The sequence below is a fragment of the Portunus trituberculatus genome, chromosome 3, assembly GCF_017591435.1.
Source record: "Portunus trituberculatus isolate SZX2019 chromosome 3, ASM1759143v1, whole genome shotgun sequence".
NCBI classification, from domain to species: domain Eukaryota; kingdom Metazoa; phylum Arthropoda; class Malacostraca; order Decapoda; family Portunidae; genus Portunus; species Portunus trituberculatus.
This window is the reverse complement of record NC_059257.1, coordinates 2,091,326-2,107,134: the sequence shown is the minus strand read 5'-3', so window position 1 is coordinate 2,107,134 and position 15,809 is coordinate 2,091,326. Positions and strand designations below refer to the sequence as shown.

General features: G+C 46.0%; 1 protein-coding gene across 1 annotated transcript in view; it reads left to right on the top strand.

The window, feature by feature from the left end:
- The first annotated feature begins 212 nt into the window (after window positions 1-212).
- The window catches only part of LOC123509133 (cell wall protein IFF6-like), a 32,999-nt gene continuing 17,402 nt past the window's right edge, over window positions 213-15,809 (top strand). Inside the window, exons 1-2 of the mRNA XM_045263296.1 lie at window positions 213-230; window positions 1,476-1,553. The gene's annotated coding sequence lies outside the window, so the exon portion shown is untranslated. The remainder of the gene's footprint in view (window positions 231-1,475; window positions 1,554-15,809) is intronic.

The following is a 15,809-nucleotide window of genomic DNA, read 5'->3' as shown; positions in this document are numbered from 1 at the left end:
GATATTTTTTTTATGTGGATTTATTCCTGTATTCCCCAAGTAAATAACATTAACCCTATCAGTACCATGTCGAGCTTTCATATTAATTTTGGTTACTATTTGGCGATTTTTTACAGCTTCAGAAACTTGTGTGGGGATTGAAATAGTGAAGACTGTGGCTATTAATCTTCTGACCTCCAAAGACCCTTCCTAATGTAAATAGAATCGTCTAATCACACCCTAATCTTGAGGTAAAATACGTCTCAGTAGTGAAGGGGTTAATAGCTCTGAAGTTATAGTGAAGTTTGAAAAGAAAAAAATATCAGGTGTATTTCATAATATGAGCTTTCCTGTCTGTCTCTTTTGGAGGAGTAACTACTGTAAAACATTTCTTGTTTGGGGTCATCTTTTGAAATTCTATGAAAGTTCTGTGAATTTGTAGTAGTCAATGTACTATCCTAGTTTTTGTTGTACATTACTTAGACTACACACACACACACACACACACACACACACACACACACACACACACACACACACACACACACACACACACACACACACACACACACACACACACACACACACACACACTTAATCATGATGGCACAAGGGAATATACATGCTATTGATTTGTTCATTATTTACTTATGTAATTTCTCTGTCAAATAATTATTTCTTTAAATTTTTTAGGAGTTTGTGTTATATATATTTTTTCCCTCTTATTTCTGCTTATTCCAGTCTAGTCATCTCATAATTTTTTTTTTTTATTATTTCTCATTAATCGCACAATTATCAATATATTCATTTCACTGCATGCCCCTCCTCCTCTTCCTCCACCCTTGCTGCACAAGACTTTCTTCCTCTCATCCTTTTTCAGTCCAACTCTCAAACGCAACAATTAACCAGTACTCTCAATCATTCACCACTATTCTGCCCAACTTTCTAATGCAAGAGTTAACCATTGTTCTCAATCATTTACCACTATTCTGTCCAACTCCCTAATACAAGAGTCAACCAGTACTCTCAATCATTCACCACTATTCTGTCCACCTCTCTAATGCAAGAGTTAACCAGTACTTTCAATCATTCACTACTATTCTGTCCACTTATTTAATGCAAGAGTTTACAAGTACTCTTAATAATTTCTTTCACTGGTAAACTCTGGATCTCCCTGCCGGCTTCTGTATTTCCGTCTTCCTATCACTTAATTTCTTTTAAGAGGGAGGTATCAAGACATTTGCTCCCTAATTATGGCTAACCCTTCTTATCTTTTAAAGAACTAGCACTCAAGTGGGCCTTTTTATTATTTTAACATTGTGTTGCCCTTGGCTAGCCTTTTCTCCTAAATAAAAAAAAACTAAAAAACAATAAACTACTTTATGCGTTAATTCATATTGCAATGTACTCACTTCACCGTATCTTCAAGCATCAACTTATATATACTTAAGGATGCTCACAATTATCAATACACTTATTTGACTCCTTCACTACAGGTACAAAACCATCTCCCCTAACTCGTTGGGACCAGGAGTTCTTGACCCTTTACTACTTCCTGGTGGGCGCAAAAAAAGGTTTGTATGGTTCATGTTATGTATACCTCTACCATAGTCTCATTTTTAATAAATAAACAAATAAATGTAATAATAATAATAATAATAATAATAATAATAATAATAATAATAATAATAACAACAATAATAATAAATAAGTAAGAAAAAACATGGTTATCAATATCAAATGAACGATTAGGAGTTATGAAAGGAGTTAGAAGCTTTGAATGACTGATATTGCACCGTACACATCATGCTAGATAAATAGATAAATAAATAGTAATAATAATAATGATAATAATGATAATAATATTAATAATAATAATAATTGTATGGATTCCCTCTTCCCACCAGTGTTGGTTGTGTTAATGAACTGTCTCTTGCCGTGTGAATGTCGCTTCATCGGTGTCAAAGATGTTGCTACAGTTTTGTTGATGTTGCAACCGGTAGCAGAAACTAAGCCGCCTTTCAAACTTTTAGAAAGTGGTATGGATGAAAGCTTTCTTTCTTCAATGTTCGCCAAGCTGCCATTCGAGGAACACCGATCAGAGAGGAGAGCCTTCGTGTACTCATGTTGGTGTGTGTGTGTGGGGTGGGGGGGTTAGATGTAGGCGCCGCAAAAGCGGAGGTCATATGGCGCCGCATTAAAAAGGGTTTAAAAGAAATCATAAAGTAAATAAAAGCAAGTAAAAACGAAAAAAAATAATGGTAACTAAAAAGCAAAAAAAAAAAAAAATAAATAAATAAACTAATAAAATACATAAAATATTAACATACATATAATAAAATCAAATAAAATTCACAGCTTTGGGAGAAGGCCAGCTTTCTAAAACGTCACGGCCTTGGGCCAGGCACTCTGGTCAAAGGAACTTTGAGATATAATACACACCGTCGCGGTAGAGGTAGGTTAAGTCAGTCAAACTGGGGCACCCCACTAATAGGTGCCGAACCGTTATCGACTCCAGGCAGTCATCACAGTAAGGTTGAGGGTCCCTTCTCAACAGGTACCTTTCTGTAAGGTACTTGTGAACTATACGCAGTCGCGCCAATAAAGTCTGTAAACGTCGTTCCCGGACATGGGTGTATGTAGTGAAAGTAGTGATCTCTCACAATTTCGAGGTTGCGACCCCCGTTAGCCATCTCCTCTGCCAAATTACTGCAATCGCCGCACAAATAGAATGAAATAGGTCTCAAAACGGAACAGGGGCAGGAGATGGAGCGCGACTTGCTGCCTCTTTAGCGAGGCGATCTGCGTGTTCATTCCTTGGAACACTTACGTGACCAGGAACCCAACAGAACCCAACACAATATCCTCGTTGGGTAAGAAAATATAGCCACTCCTACTCTAGGGTTGATAAAACCAAAGGGTTAAGGGATATAAACCAAGAGAGAGAAGGAAGAGCACTGCGACAGTCACAAAAAATTGTAAAAGACTAAACCGGGAGAGTAAAAATTACCTGTAAAGCTAGAACTATGGCAGCCAGCTCTGCAGTAAAGACGAGGGGGGGGGTATTTAAAGGTAGGCGACGCAACAGCGTAGGTCATCTGGCGCCGCAGCAAGGCTGCCACAACGATAAAAAGAGGGAAAAACTACACTAAACCCGACGCCTGCGTCGGATATGGAACCATCAGTAAAAACAGGAATATCATTAGAATGGATAAAAAAAGTGTTCTAAAAACCGTGTTTGGGACAGAGCTGGCAGTAAATCCTTCTTATCATCAATGGTAGGAGGGCATAATGACACACCAGGAAGCTGCCAATAACCAACTCGTGGGATCCGGAAAGAGAGGACAGGAGTGGGGTCGATAGATAAGTCCACCATAAGATTTGCCACTCGAAGGCCAAAAGGTTTAGGTAGACTCGGTCGAGTGGCATACGCCTGCGAGCGCGAGTCTCGCAATATTGACAGACAAGGGACAGAATCGGGAAGACGGTGAGCGCGAAACAAACACCGGAGCATCGAAGACTGGCGCCGGAGGTTAAGCGGCCAGAAACCAGCATCCACTAGAAGGCTAGGTATTTGAGATGTCCGAAATACACCCGTAGCCAAGCGGACCCCAGCATGATGCACGGGGTCAAGCGTGCGTAGTCGTGCACCCATTGCGGATGAATAGATCTCACAGCCGTACTCCAGTTTTGAAAGTATAAGTGTACGGTGAAGAAGCAGCAAAGTTTCCCTGTCCGCGCCCCAAGAGGTGTGACTTAAAACACGAAGAAGGGATAGTGCCGTACTGCAAGACGCTTTAAGAGAACGGAAATGTGGAACCCAAGTAAGACGACTATCAAACAATAGGCCAAGATATCGAGTCGCCTTCACACATGAGATGCGTCTATTGGCTAAATATAAATCGGGATCTGGATGGACGCCACGATTTCGACAAAAATGCATAGACACGGTCTTTGAGGTGTAGAATCGAAATCCGTTTATGTTGGTCCAACTGGACACCCGATTTATTGCCAGTTGGAGCTTTTGCTCTATCAGTGACATCCTAGCAGCAGCAAAAGAGATACACAAGTCGTCCACATATAGAGAGCTGTAAACACCATCTGGTAGAGTATCTATAACACCATTTATTGCAACTGCGAATAGCGTAACACTAAGAATACTTCCCCTTGGGACACCGTCATTTAAAGCTGTAGCATCGGAGAGAACACTCTCAACACGAACCCGTAAAAGACGTCTGGATAAAAACTGCTGGATAAAAATAGGAAGGTGGCCACGGAGACCATAATTAAAGAAGGAATGTAAAATCCCATAACACCAAGCTGTGTCGTAGTCATTCTCCAGGTAAAAAAATACAGTAAACGGTGGTGGTGATAAGCGAAGGCCTCACAAATAGAAGACTCTAGGGATAAAAGAACATCCGTAGTAGACCTCATTTTTCAGAAGCCGTACTGTACCGATGACAAGTAGTTCCTCCTCTCCAAGTACCACATGAGTCTTACATTTACCATTTTTTCTAACACTTTACAAATACAAGACGTCAAAGATATATGACGGTAATTCGTAGCCTGGAGATGATCCTTCCCAGGCTTCGGAAATGAGAGAACCAATGCCACGGCCCAAGAAGTAAGAAAGTCACCGGTATGCCAAATCATGCCAAATGCCTCGAGGACTCACGATCACGTACACCGGGAAAAACTTTAGACTGTTTAGGCTGAGCTAAATCTATCGACTCCGCGGAGCCTCGGTGCCGTTTGGTCAGGCCTTTCAAAGGCTTAGGCGATACAGGTGACAAATGGACATCTACAACATGGGTGACTTTGGTCAAGTCCGTATTTGTCTCGTCACTTCTAAGAGTTGACTCAATCGAGTCATCTGACAATAGGGCAAACCTATTGGCCAAATGAACAGGACCATTCGCCCAAACAGAGCGAGAGGTAGCAGGAGTTGTCGTCTTCGGACCGGCCAACTCTGCAGAAGAGTGAGGGGCCAATGCAGTATAGGATTTCGCACCAGTACTGTCCTTCTGGCGGTACAGGAGTTCACGGCGGGCGCTACCTAGGCTTATGAACCGAGTGTTTAGCAAGTTGTAGAATGTCCTGCTCCAGGCGATACCTGGGGCATTGCTTGGAACGTACCTGGTGAGCATCACAGCAATGGAAATAATAAGCTGCACCATTGCAATGCTCCTCTGAATGTGAGTCGAGTGCAGAGTGAATTACCACATCGGGAAGCTTCCTTACACGAGGTTATGCCGTGACCGTATCCATAGCATGAGAAGCACTGAAGAGGACGGGAAATAAAACGCCTCACCCTAAGATTAATAGGTCCGATATTAACACGTTCAGGGAGGGTGGAGCCAAAAAAGGTGTGAAGGACCATGTTGGAGGAGTTCCTCATTTTAGTCACCTTTTGCACAGAGGTAGGACACATTGATAGTATTTCCTCCTCTGGAAATTTATAAAGGTCGTGACTATAAACACAACCTTTGCTATAATTAAAGGTGGGATAAGCCTTAACAGTCTCAAACATGCTGTCAGTAGGGCATGGGAGATGTTGCAACATCCTCGCTTGTGTAATATCTTTATCACGCACTAGCACCCTTTACCATATTTCTTGAGGTTTCCCTCAGGAATAGTGCCGATTTCTTTGGCAAAATACCGGGAGGCCTGAATGAAGTTCCCACGCCCATTTCTATAGTACGCCATAAAACAACGAGGAGGCGGGATCTGGCGGACCTCAGGAACTGAATTCTCTAAATAGTTTTCAAAAACATTTGGGATGTAATCCATGTCACTGTCTGAAATATTACGTGACTGGAGAAATTCAGTTTTAAAGCCATGGCCAACGAGGGGCAGAGACGCTACATGTTCATAAGCTAAACGGGCTTCATCACATGACATAAACGTCACATAGCAGCGGTTAGAAGGAAAGTCCTTATCATAAACCAGTCGAATGCGAACAACCGTACCATACGCCTTGAGAAGTGAGTACAAGGCATGATAGGAAAATGATAGATTAACATTTACCATTACAAGAGAGTCATATGCTGCAGAAATGCGTCCCTCAAAAGAACTTCCAGAACAGGAGACTGCTGTGGGAGGCCCTTGTGGAGGGGAATCCTCCTCCTTACTCAGACCTGAAGATGACGTCTCGTGGGCCAGGTCAGCCACCTCACGAGAACCTGAATGTTTTTTGAGTTTTCCCATGAAAAAACAGCTACACAAAAAATTGGCTCCAGGGGCAAGGAAAGCCACCTAGTGGGACTACAATGGGAGGGAGCGCTGGCTGCCATGGAAGGGGTACCTCGTCCCCATGCCGAGCAGTCCTAATAAAAAAAGGTCTCACATGATACGAAAGTTTGTCCACGACAGAGCTGAGACCTCCCTCCCAAAGCATCCCAGCCTGGACACCCAACCATCCAGCACAGGACGGCCCCTATTGGGCGATCTCTCCAGCGTGTGGCTCCGCTGGTCCACTGGCAGCCTACGTAGGAACCATTTAGTCTGGCCCCTAACTGGCGACCTTACTAGCGTGGGTAGCCCTCTCCCCTTCGAAAGAGTAGAACAGGGGCCTAAGCCCCCTCTAGCCTAGCTCGCCAGGTCACATGGGCACGCAAGTCCCCCCACCACGACAAGGCGGTTCCCATCTGGGGGGATCCTCTTACGGATGTCTTTGATAAAGTCCGCCGAATTGCTGGGAAATATTCTGCTCCTCCCCCACCAGTTTAGTTGTCTGATGGGCGAAAGGTGGCATACCCTAGGACTGTCGCCGACCTCTTCGCGGAGCACTTTGCCAGTGTTTCCCGGAGGCATCTTGCAGCCCCAGGCGCACGTCACCGCCAAAGAATGAAATCTCTCGGCAAAGATGCTCTCATTAGGGCATGGGAGTTGTTGTAACATTCTCGCCTGCGTAATAACTTTAGCTAGCACGAGCACCGCCTTCCTGTATTTCTTGAGGTTTCAATCAGGAATCTTGCCGATCTCTTTAGACAAGTACCGAAATGGATGGATTGATGGATTTTAAATTTATGGCGCCGCTATTATAAATTCATTGCAACTAACGTGTATATATATATATATATATATATATATATATATATATATATATATATATATATATATATATATATATATATATATATATATATATATATATATATATATATATATATATATATATATATATATATATATATATATATATATATATATATATATATATATATATATATATATATATAAATTAAAAGTGATTAAAAACAATACAATTAAAAAGCTAAAAACTAATAATACTAGATACTAGATAAAATTCAGAGCTTTGGGAGAAGGCCAGCTTCTCCCAAAAATCTAAAAACGTCATGGCCGTTGGCCAGGCACTCTGGCCCAAGGACCTTTGAGATATAATAGACACCGTTATCTCTACCGCGAGAGCGGTAGAGGTAGCGGTGTCTTAAGTCAGTCAAATTGGGGCACTCCACTAGTAGGTGCCGCACCGTAAGCGGCACCAGGCAGTCATCACAATAAGGTTGAGGGTCCCTGGTCAGGAGGTACCTTTGTGTAAGGTACGTGTGACCTATACGAAGTCGCGCCAATAACGTCTGTGCACGGCGATCCCGGACATGGGTGTATGTCCACAGAGGGAGTGTGGAAGTAGTGATCTCTCCCATTTTCGAGGTTGCGACCCCCGTTAGCCATCTCCTCTGCCAAATTAATGCAACCGCCACTCGAATTAGATGAAATACATCTCGAAAAGGAACAGGGGCAGGAGATGGAGCGCGACTTGCTGCCTCTTCAGCGAGGCGGTCAGCGTGTTCATTCCCTGGAACACCAACGTGACCAGGGACCCAACAGAACCCAACACGATATCCTCTTCTGGTAAGTAGATATAGCCACTCTAGGGCTGATAAAACCAATGGGTGATGGAAAAAAAAGAAGAGAGAGCAGTAAGAGCAATGCGACAGTCACTAAAAATTGTAAAAGACGAAACCGGGAGAGTAAAAATAATCTGTAAAGCTAGAACTATGGCAGACAGCTCCGCAGTAAAGACGGAGGCGATCGAAGGAAGACTGCCAGACCGATAAAAAGATGGGAAAAACACACTAAACCCAACGCCTGCGTCGGATTTGGAACAATCAGTAAAAACACTGATATCATCAGAATGCATAAAAAAGTGTTCTAAAAACCGTGTGTGGGACAGAGCTGCCAAAAAATCCTGTTTGCCATCCATGGCAGAAGGGCATAATGAGGTAACAGGAAGCTGCCAATAACCAACTCGGGGGAGCCGGAAAGAGTACACAGGAGTGGGGTCGATAGATAACTCTTCCATGAGATTTGCAACTCGTAGGCCAAAAGGTTTAGGGAGACTAGGTCGAGTGACATACGCCTGCGAGCGCGAGTCCCGCAACATTGACACACAGGAAACAGAATCAGGAAGACAGTGGGTGCGAAACCAACACCGGAGCATCGAAGACTGGCGCCGGAGGTCGAGCGACAAGAAACCAGCATCCACTAGAAGGCTAGGTATTGGAGATGTCCGAAATACACCCGTAGCCAAGCGGACCCCAGCATGATGCACGGGGTCAAGCGTGCGTAGTCGTGCATCCGTTGCGGATGATTAGATCTCACAGCCGTATTCCAGCTTCGGAAGTATGAGTGTACGGTGAAGCAGCAGTAACGTGTCCCTGTCCGCGCCCCAAGAGGTGTGACTTAAAACCCGAAGAAGGGATAATGCCTGCCGACAAGACGCCTTAAGAGAACGGAAATGGGGAACCCAGGTGAGACGGTTGTCAAATAAATGGCCAAGATATTGAGACGCCTCCACGCATGAGAGACGTCTATTGGCGAGGTATAACGCAGGGTCTGGAGTGACACCACGGTTGCGACAGAAATGCATAGCTACGGTCTTCCAGGTGGAGAATCGAAAACCGTTCATGTTGGCCCAACTGGACACCCTATTGATCGCCAGTTGGAGCTTGCGCTCAATGAGTGACATCCTAGTAGCAGCAAGAGAAATACATAAATCATTATCATATAAGGAGCTGTGAATGTCATCTTGGAGAGTATCAATCACACAATTTATGGCGACCGCAAATAATGTAACACTAAAAATACTTCCCTGTGGAACGCCATCAGTTAGAGCAGTAACCTCAGACAGAACACTCCCCACTCGAACCCGTAAAAAACGTCTGGATAAAAACTGTTGAATAAAAAGAGGAAGATGGCCACTTAGGCCAAAATTAAACAAAGACTGTAAAATGCCATGACACCAAGCCGTGTCGTAGGCCTTCTCCAGGTCAAAAAAGACTGTTACTTGATTGTGGTGATTAGCGAAGGCCTCACAAATGGAAGAGTCTAGGGATAAAAAGGCATCAGTAATATACCTCATTTTTCGGAAGCCGTACTGTACCGATGACAAGTATTTTCCCCTCTCCAAGTACCACATGAGTCTTACATTTACCATCTTTTCTAAAACTTTACAAATGTAGGATGTCAAAGATATAGGACGGTAGTTCGTAGACTGGAGATTATCTTTCCCAGGCTTCGGAAATGGGAGAACCACTGCCACAGCCCAAGAAGATGGAAAGTCACCGGTATGCCAAATCATATTATAAAGATTTAAAAGAAAGTTAAAAACAGTGTCAGACATGTGGCGCAAGAAGGCATAAGGTATATCATCTGGCCCAGGAGAAGAGTCGTGACACTGGGACAAAGCAGTCCGCAACTCGGAAGCAGAGAAAGGGACATTATAAGACTCCCCTCCAGCGGAAGAAAAGTTTATGCCGAGAGATTCCATTCTCTGGCGGTGACGTGCGCCCGGAGCTGCAGGATGCCTCTGGGAAACACTGGCAAAGTGCTCCACGAAGAGGTCAGCGACATTCTTAGGGTCTGCCACCGTTCGCCCAGCAGACAACAAAATTGGTGGGGAAGGAGCAGAATACTTCCCAACAATTCGGCGGACTTTGTTAAAGACATCCGTAAGAGGGATGCGGACGCGTATGTAAGAGACATAGGCTTTCCACGAGGCTCTTTGTGCCTCTTTCAAAACGCGGCGGGCCCGAGCTCGGCAGCGCCGAAAAGCTTTCAGGCACTGCGGGTCCTCACGATGTCGCCGGAGACGAGAGAAAGCTGCCCGTTTCTCTTTCACCGCTGCAGTGCATGCTGCGTTCCACCAAGGAACGAGACGCTTAGTAAAGCTTCAGCACAAGTAGAAAAGTCAGCCAGCGGACGGATAAAAGAGTTAAGGTCTGTGTAAAAAAGGCACGATAGCCAGGAGGACTAGAATAAGTACTATCACCTAGCATAGTCCCTTATAAAGTTACACGTGCTGGAGAGAACTCCGACAGCAAAGCTCGGAGTTCCCCTTACGAGGCGCGAAGGCCTCTACAGTTCCACTATAGAAGCTTGAAGATGACTATTTAGGTGCAGTGGACGGGCGAGCCTCTTGAAGGGGCTGCCCGTAACTCACCTGATTAGAAATAATTAACCGACGAGAAGACACCGGGAGTTGTGATGTGCCGGGTCGTCGGACCGCTGCCTTTCGGCTTGCCGGTGAGTGATGCGAACCATCATTACCCCTACCGGTCCTCGGAGGACGAGGGTCAGGCTGGACTCCACTTTTTGACACAGCGGGTCCACAAGGGATGGCTGTGACAATATCATTGGACGTCTCCATGCTAAGACCGTCCTCATCACAAGAAGCCCGATCGGAGACGGAGGCGTCACAGAAGGCTGGACAGAAACAACTGGAGCTACTATTGTAGAGCGGTCCCTGGAGGACTCACGGTCACGTACACCGGGAGAAACCTTAGATTGTTTAGGCTGAGCTAAATCGATCATCTCCGCAGAGCCATGGTGACGTTTGGTTAGGCCCTTTAAAGGCTTAGGAGATAGAGATGGCAAATGGACATCTACTATATGGGTGACTTTGGTCAAGTCTGTACTATTCTTGTCACTTCTTAAAGATGACTCAACTGAGTCATCGGACAAAAGGGAAAACCTACTGGCCAAATGAACAGGACCACTCGCCACAACTAAGCGAGCGGTAGCAGAAAGAGTTGTCTTTTGACCGGCAGACTCACCTGAAGAGCGTGCGGCCAATGAAGCACAGGATGTCGCACCAGTACCATCCTTCTGGCGGTAAAGGAATTCGCGTCGGGCACTACCAAGGCTAATAAACTGACTGTTAGCGAGCTGTAAAATATCTTGTTCCAGGCGATACCTAGGGCATTGCCTGGAACGTATTTGGTGAGCATCACGGCAATAAAAACAATAAGCAGCAGTATTGCAATGCTACTCAGAATGTGAGTCTAGTGCAGAGCAATTACCACATCGGGAAGCTTCCTTGCAGGAGCTTTTACCGTGACCGTACGAATAACACGAGAAACACTGAAGAGGGCGAGAAACAAAACGCCTCACCCTAAGATTAATAGGTCCGATATTAACACGGTCAGGAAGGGTGGAACCAAAAAAGGTGAATACGACCATGTTGAAGGAGTTCCTTATCTTTGTTACCTTTTGGACTGAGATAGGAATCATTGCTAGTATTTCCTCATCAGGGAATTCATAAAGATCCTGACTGTACACACAACCTTTTGCTGTAATTAAAGGTGGGATGTGCCTTTATAGTCAAACATGCTGTCAGAAGGACATGGTAGATGTTGCAACATCCTTGACTGCGTAATATCTTTCGTTCGCACTAGCACCCCCTTACCGTATTTCTTCAGGTTTCTCTCAGGAATCGTGCCGATCTCTTTTGACAGGTACTGGGAGGCATGTATGAAATTCCCGCGCCCTTTTTTGTAGTAGGACACAAACCAACGTGGAGGCGGGATCTGGCAGACTTCAGGAACTGAACTCTCAGAATGGTGGTCAAAAAGATTTGGGATGTAGTCCGTGTCGCTGTCCGAAATATTGCGAGAGTGGAGAAGTTCTATCTTAAAGACAGAGCCAGCAAGGGGAAGAGATGCTACATGTTCATAAGCCAGACGGGCTTCGTCACATGATAGAAAAGTCACATAGCAGTGGTTAGATGGAAAATTCTGATCATAAACAAGTCGTATGCGAAGAACCGTGCCATACACCTTGAGAAGTGAGTGCAAGGCCTGATAAGAAAATAATGGGTTAACATTTACCATCACAAAGGAGTCATATGCAGCAGAAATACGCCCCTCAGAATAACCCCCACAACGGGAGACTGCTGCAGGAGGCTCTTGTGAAGGGGAATCCTCCTTCCCACTCAGACCTGAAGATGACTTCTCGCGGGCCAGGTCAGCCACCTCACGAGAACCTGAGAGTTTTTTGTGTTTCACCATATATATAAAGTTACACAAAAAATGGCCCCAGGGGCATGGGAAACCACCTACTGGGACTATAGTAGGAGGGAGCGCTGGCTGCCGTGGACAGGGTACCTCGTCCCCATGCGGACCAGTCGTTTTAAAAACAGGCCACACATGATACGATTGTTTGTTCACGACAGAGCTGAGACCCCCCTCCCAAAGCATCCCAGCCTTGACACCCAACCATCCAGCACAAGACGGACCCTACTGGGTGATCCCTCCAGCAGGTGGCTCCGCTGGTTCACTGGCAGCCTACGTAGGAACCATTTAGTCTGACTCCTCACTGGCGACCTTACTAGCATGGGTAGCCCTCTCCCCCTCGAAAGGACAGAGCAGGGGCCTAACACCCTCTAGCCTAGCTCGCCAGGTCACAGGGGCACGCAAGCCCCCCTACCACGACAAGGCGGTTCCCATCAGGGGAAGTACCGGGAGGCATGGATAAAGTTCCCGTGCCTATTTCTGTAGTACGCCACAAACCAACGTGAAGGGGGGATCTGGCGGACTTCAAGAACTGAACTCATTCATTATGATTGGTGGTCAAAAAGATTTGGGATGTAGTCCGTGTCACTGTCCGAAATATTGCGAGAGTGGAGAAGTTTTGTCTTAAAGCCAGAGCCAGCAAGGGGCAGGGATGCTACATGTTCTACAGCCAAATGGGCTTCGTCGCATGACAGAAACATTACATAGCAGCGGTTAGACGGAAAATCATTATCGTAAAGTAGTCGAATACGAAGAGCCGTGCCATACACCTTGAGAAGGGAGTGCAGGGCGTGATAAGAAAAAGATGGATTAACATTTACCATCAAAAGGGAGTCACATGCAGCAGAAATGCGTCACCTAGAAGAACTCCCACAGCAGGAGACTGCTGTGGGAGGCCCTTGTGGAGGGAAATCCTCCTTCCCACTCAGACTTAAAGATGACGTCTCCCGGGCCAGGTGAGTCACTTCACGAGAACCTGACAGTTTTTTTGTGTTTAACCATATGTATAAAGTTACACAAAAAAATGGCTCCAGGGGCAAGGGAAACGACCTATTGGGACTACAATTGGAGAGAGCGCTGGCTGCCGAAGACGGGGTACCTCGTCCCCATGCGGACCAGTCTTTAAAAAAAAACCCACATGATACGAATGTTTGTCCACGACAGAGTTGAGACCCCCCAGGGGGTCCCAAAGCATCCCAGCCTGGACACCCAACCCTCCAGCACAGGACGGCCCCTATTGGGCGATCTTTCCAGCGGGTGACTCCGCTGGTCCACTGGCAGCCTGCGTAGGAACCATATAGTCTGGCCCCTCACTGGCGACCTTACTAGCATGGGTAGCCCTCTCTCCCTCGAAAGGGTAGAGCAGGGGCATAAGCCTCCTCTAGCCTAGCTCGCCAGGTCACAGGCGCACGCAAGCCCCCTTACCACGACAAGGCGGTTCTTATCCAGGGGGCGGGTGTTATTGGAAGATACATAAGCTTTCCAAGAGGCTCTTTGTGCCTCTTTCAAAACGCGGCGGGCTCGTGCTCGGCGTCCAGACACTGCGGGTTCCCACGATCTCGCCGGAGACGAGAGAAAGCTGCTCGTTTCTCTTTCACAGCCTTTGGGCATGCTGCGTTCCAGCAAGGAACGGGTAAAGGAACCGGACGTCCTAGGAATTGTCTGAATAGCTGCGGAAAAAAAAAATCAGTAAAATAATCAACAGCCTCAGCACAAGGTCTGTGAATCGAGGCCAATCTGTCTTGTCTAAAACCCAGCGTGGGGACCGGGATTGTGGCTCAGAGTTCACAGATTCCAATAAAATAAGAAAGTGGTCACCAACGTGCAAATCCTTTAGGACCCGCCAATTAAAATCGAGGAAAGAATAAGATGTAGAGATAGAAAGATCAATAGACGTAAAAGTCCCAGTAGGACTGTGGAAATGTGTAACATCCCCAGAATTTAAATCTCCAATCCCTCATCCTCAATAAAAGAACCGATTAAAACCCCATGAAGATTACTAGCACCTTCATCCCACAATGGGTTACGGCCGTTAAAATCTCCTAACAAGAGAAAAGACAGAGTCAGCTGACGCACCAGGCCGTCAAGATCACCCCGGGAAACAGAAACCGGAGGAGGGAGATATAAACTGCAAATAGTGTAGGATCGTCCCATAAAGACCTTAAAAGCAACCACCTCAAGGGGAGAGTTGAGTTGCAAGGGGACAACAGGTATATCCTGACGGACTGGAATAGCTGTGCCAGCGTGGTGGCCCTGTTCGGGGAAAGGAGTGCTAAAAAAGGCAAGATAGCCAGGAGAATTAGAATAAGTACTATCACCGAGAATAGTCTCTTGTAGACCTACACAGGCTAGAGAGGACTCCGACAGTAAAACTTGGAGTTTCCCCCACGAGGCGCGAAGGCCTCTACAGTTCTACTGTAAAAGCTTGAAGATGACTATTTAGGTGATGTGGACGGGCAAGCCTTTTGATGAGGCTGCCCGTGAGTTACCTGACTAGAAATAATCAAGAGACGAGAAGACACCGGGAGTTGTGATATGCCGGATCGTTGGACCATTGCCTTTTGCCCTACCGGTGAGTGATGCGAACCATCATCACACTTATCGGTCATCGGAGGACGTGGGTCAGGCTGGATTGCACTTTTTGACACAGTTAGTCCACGAGGGACGGCTGTGACAATATCATCAGACGTCTCCATGCTAAGACCATTATCATCACAAGAAGCCCGATCTAAGACAGAGGGTGTCACAGGAGGCTGAACAGAAACTACTGGAGCTACCCTAGCAGAGCAGTCCTTGGAAGACTCACGATTATATGCACCGGGAGAAACCTTAGACTGCTTAGGCTGAGGTAAATCTAACGACTCCGCAGAGCCGCGGTGCCGTTTGGTCATGCCCTTCAAAGTCTTAGGCGATGCAGGAGGCAAATGGACATCCACTACATGGGTTACTTTGGTCAAGTCCGTAATTTTCTCGTCACTTCTAAGAGATGACTCAACCGAGTCATCGGACAAAAGGGCAAACCTATTGGCCAAATGAACAGGACCACCCGCCCTAAAAGAGCAAGAGGTAGCAGTTGTCGTCTTCGGTCCGGCAGACTCAGCTGAAGAGCGAGCGGCCAATGAAGCATAGGATATCGCACCAATACCATAATTCTGGCGGTACAGGAGTTTGCGGCGGGCACTACCAAGGCTGATGAATTGACTTTTAGCAAGCAGTAAAATGACCTGCTCCAGGCGATACTTAGGGAACGCACCTGGTGAGCATCACGACAATGGATACAGTAAGCAGCAGCATTGCAATGCTCTTCAGAATGCGAGTCTAGCGGACAGCAATTACCACATCGAGATGCTTCCTTTCAGGAGCTTTTACCATGGCCGTACCCACATCATGAGAAACAGTGAAGAGGGCGGGAAACAAAACGCCTCACCCTAAGATTGATAGGGCCGATATGAACACGGTCAGGAAGGGTGGAACCAAAAAAGGGGAGAAGGACCATATTGGAGGAATTCCTCATCT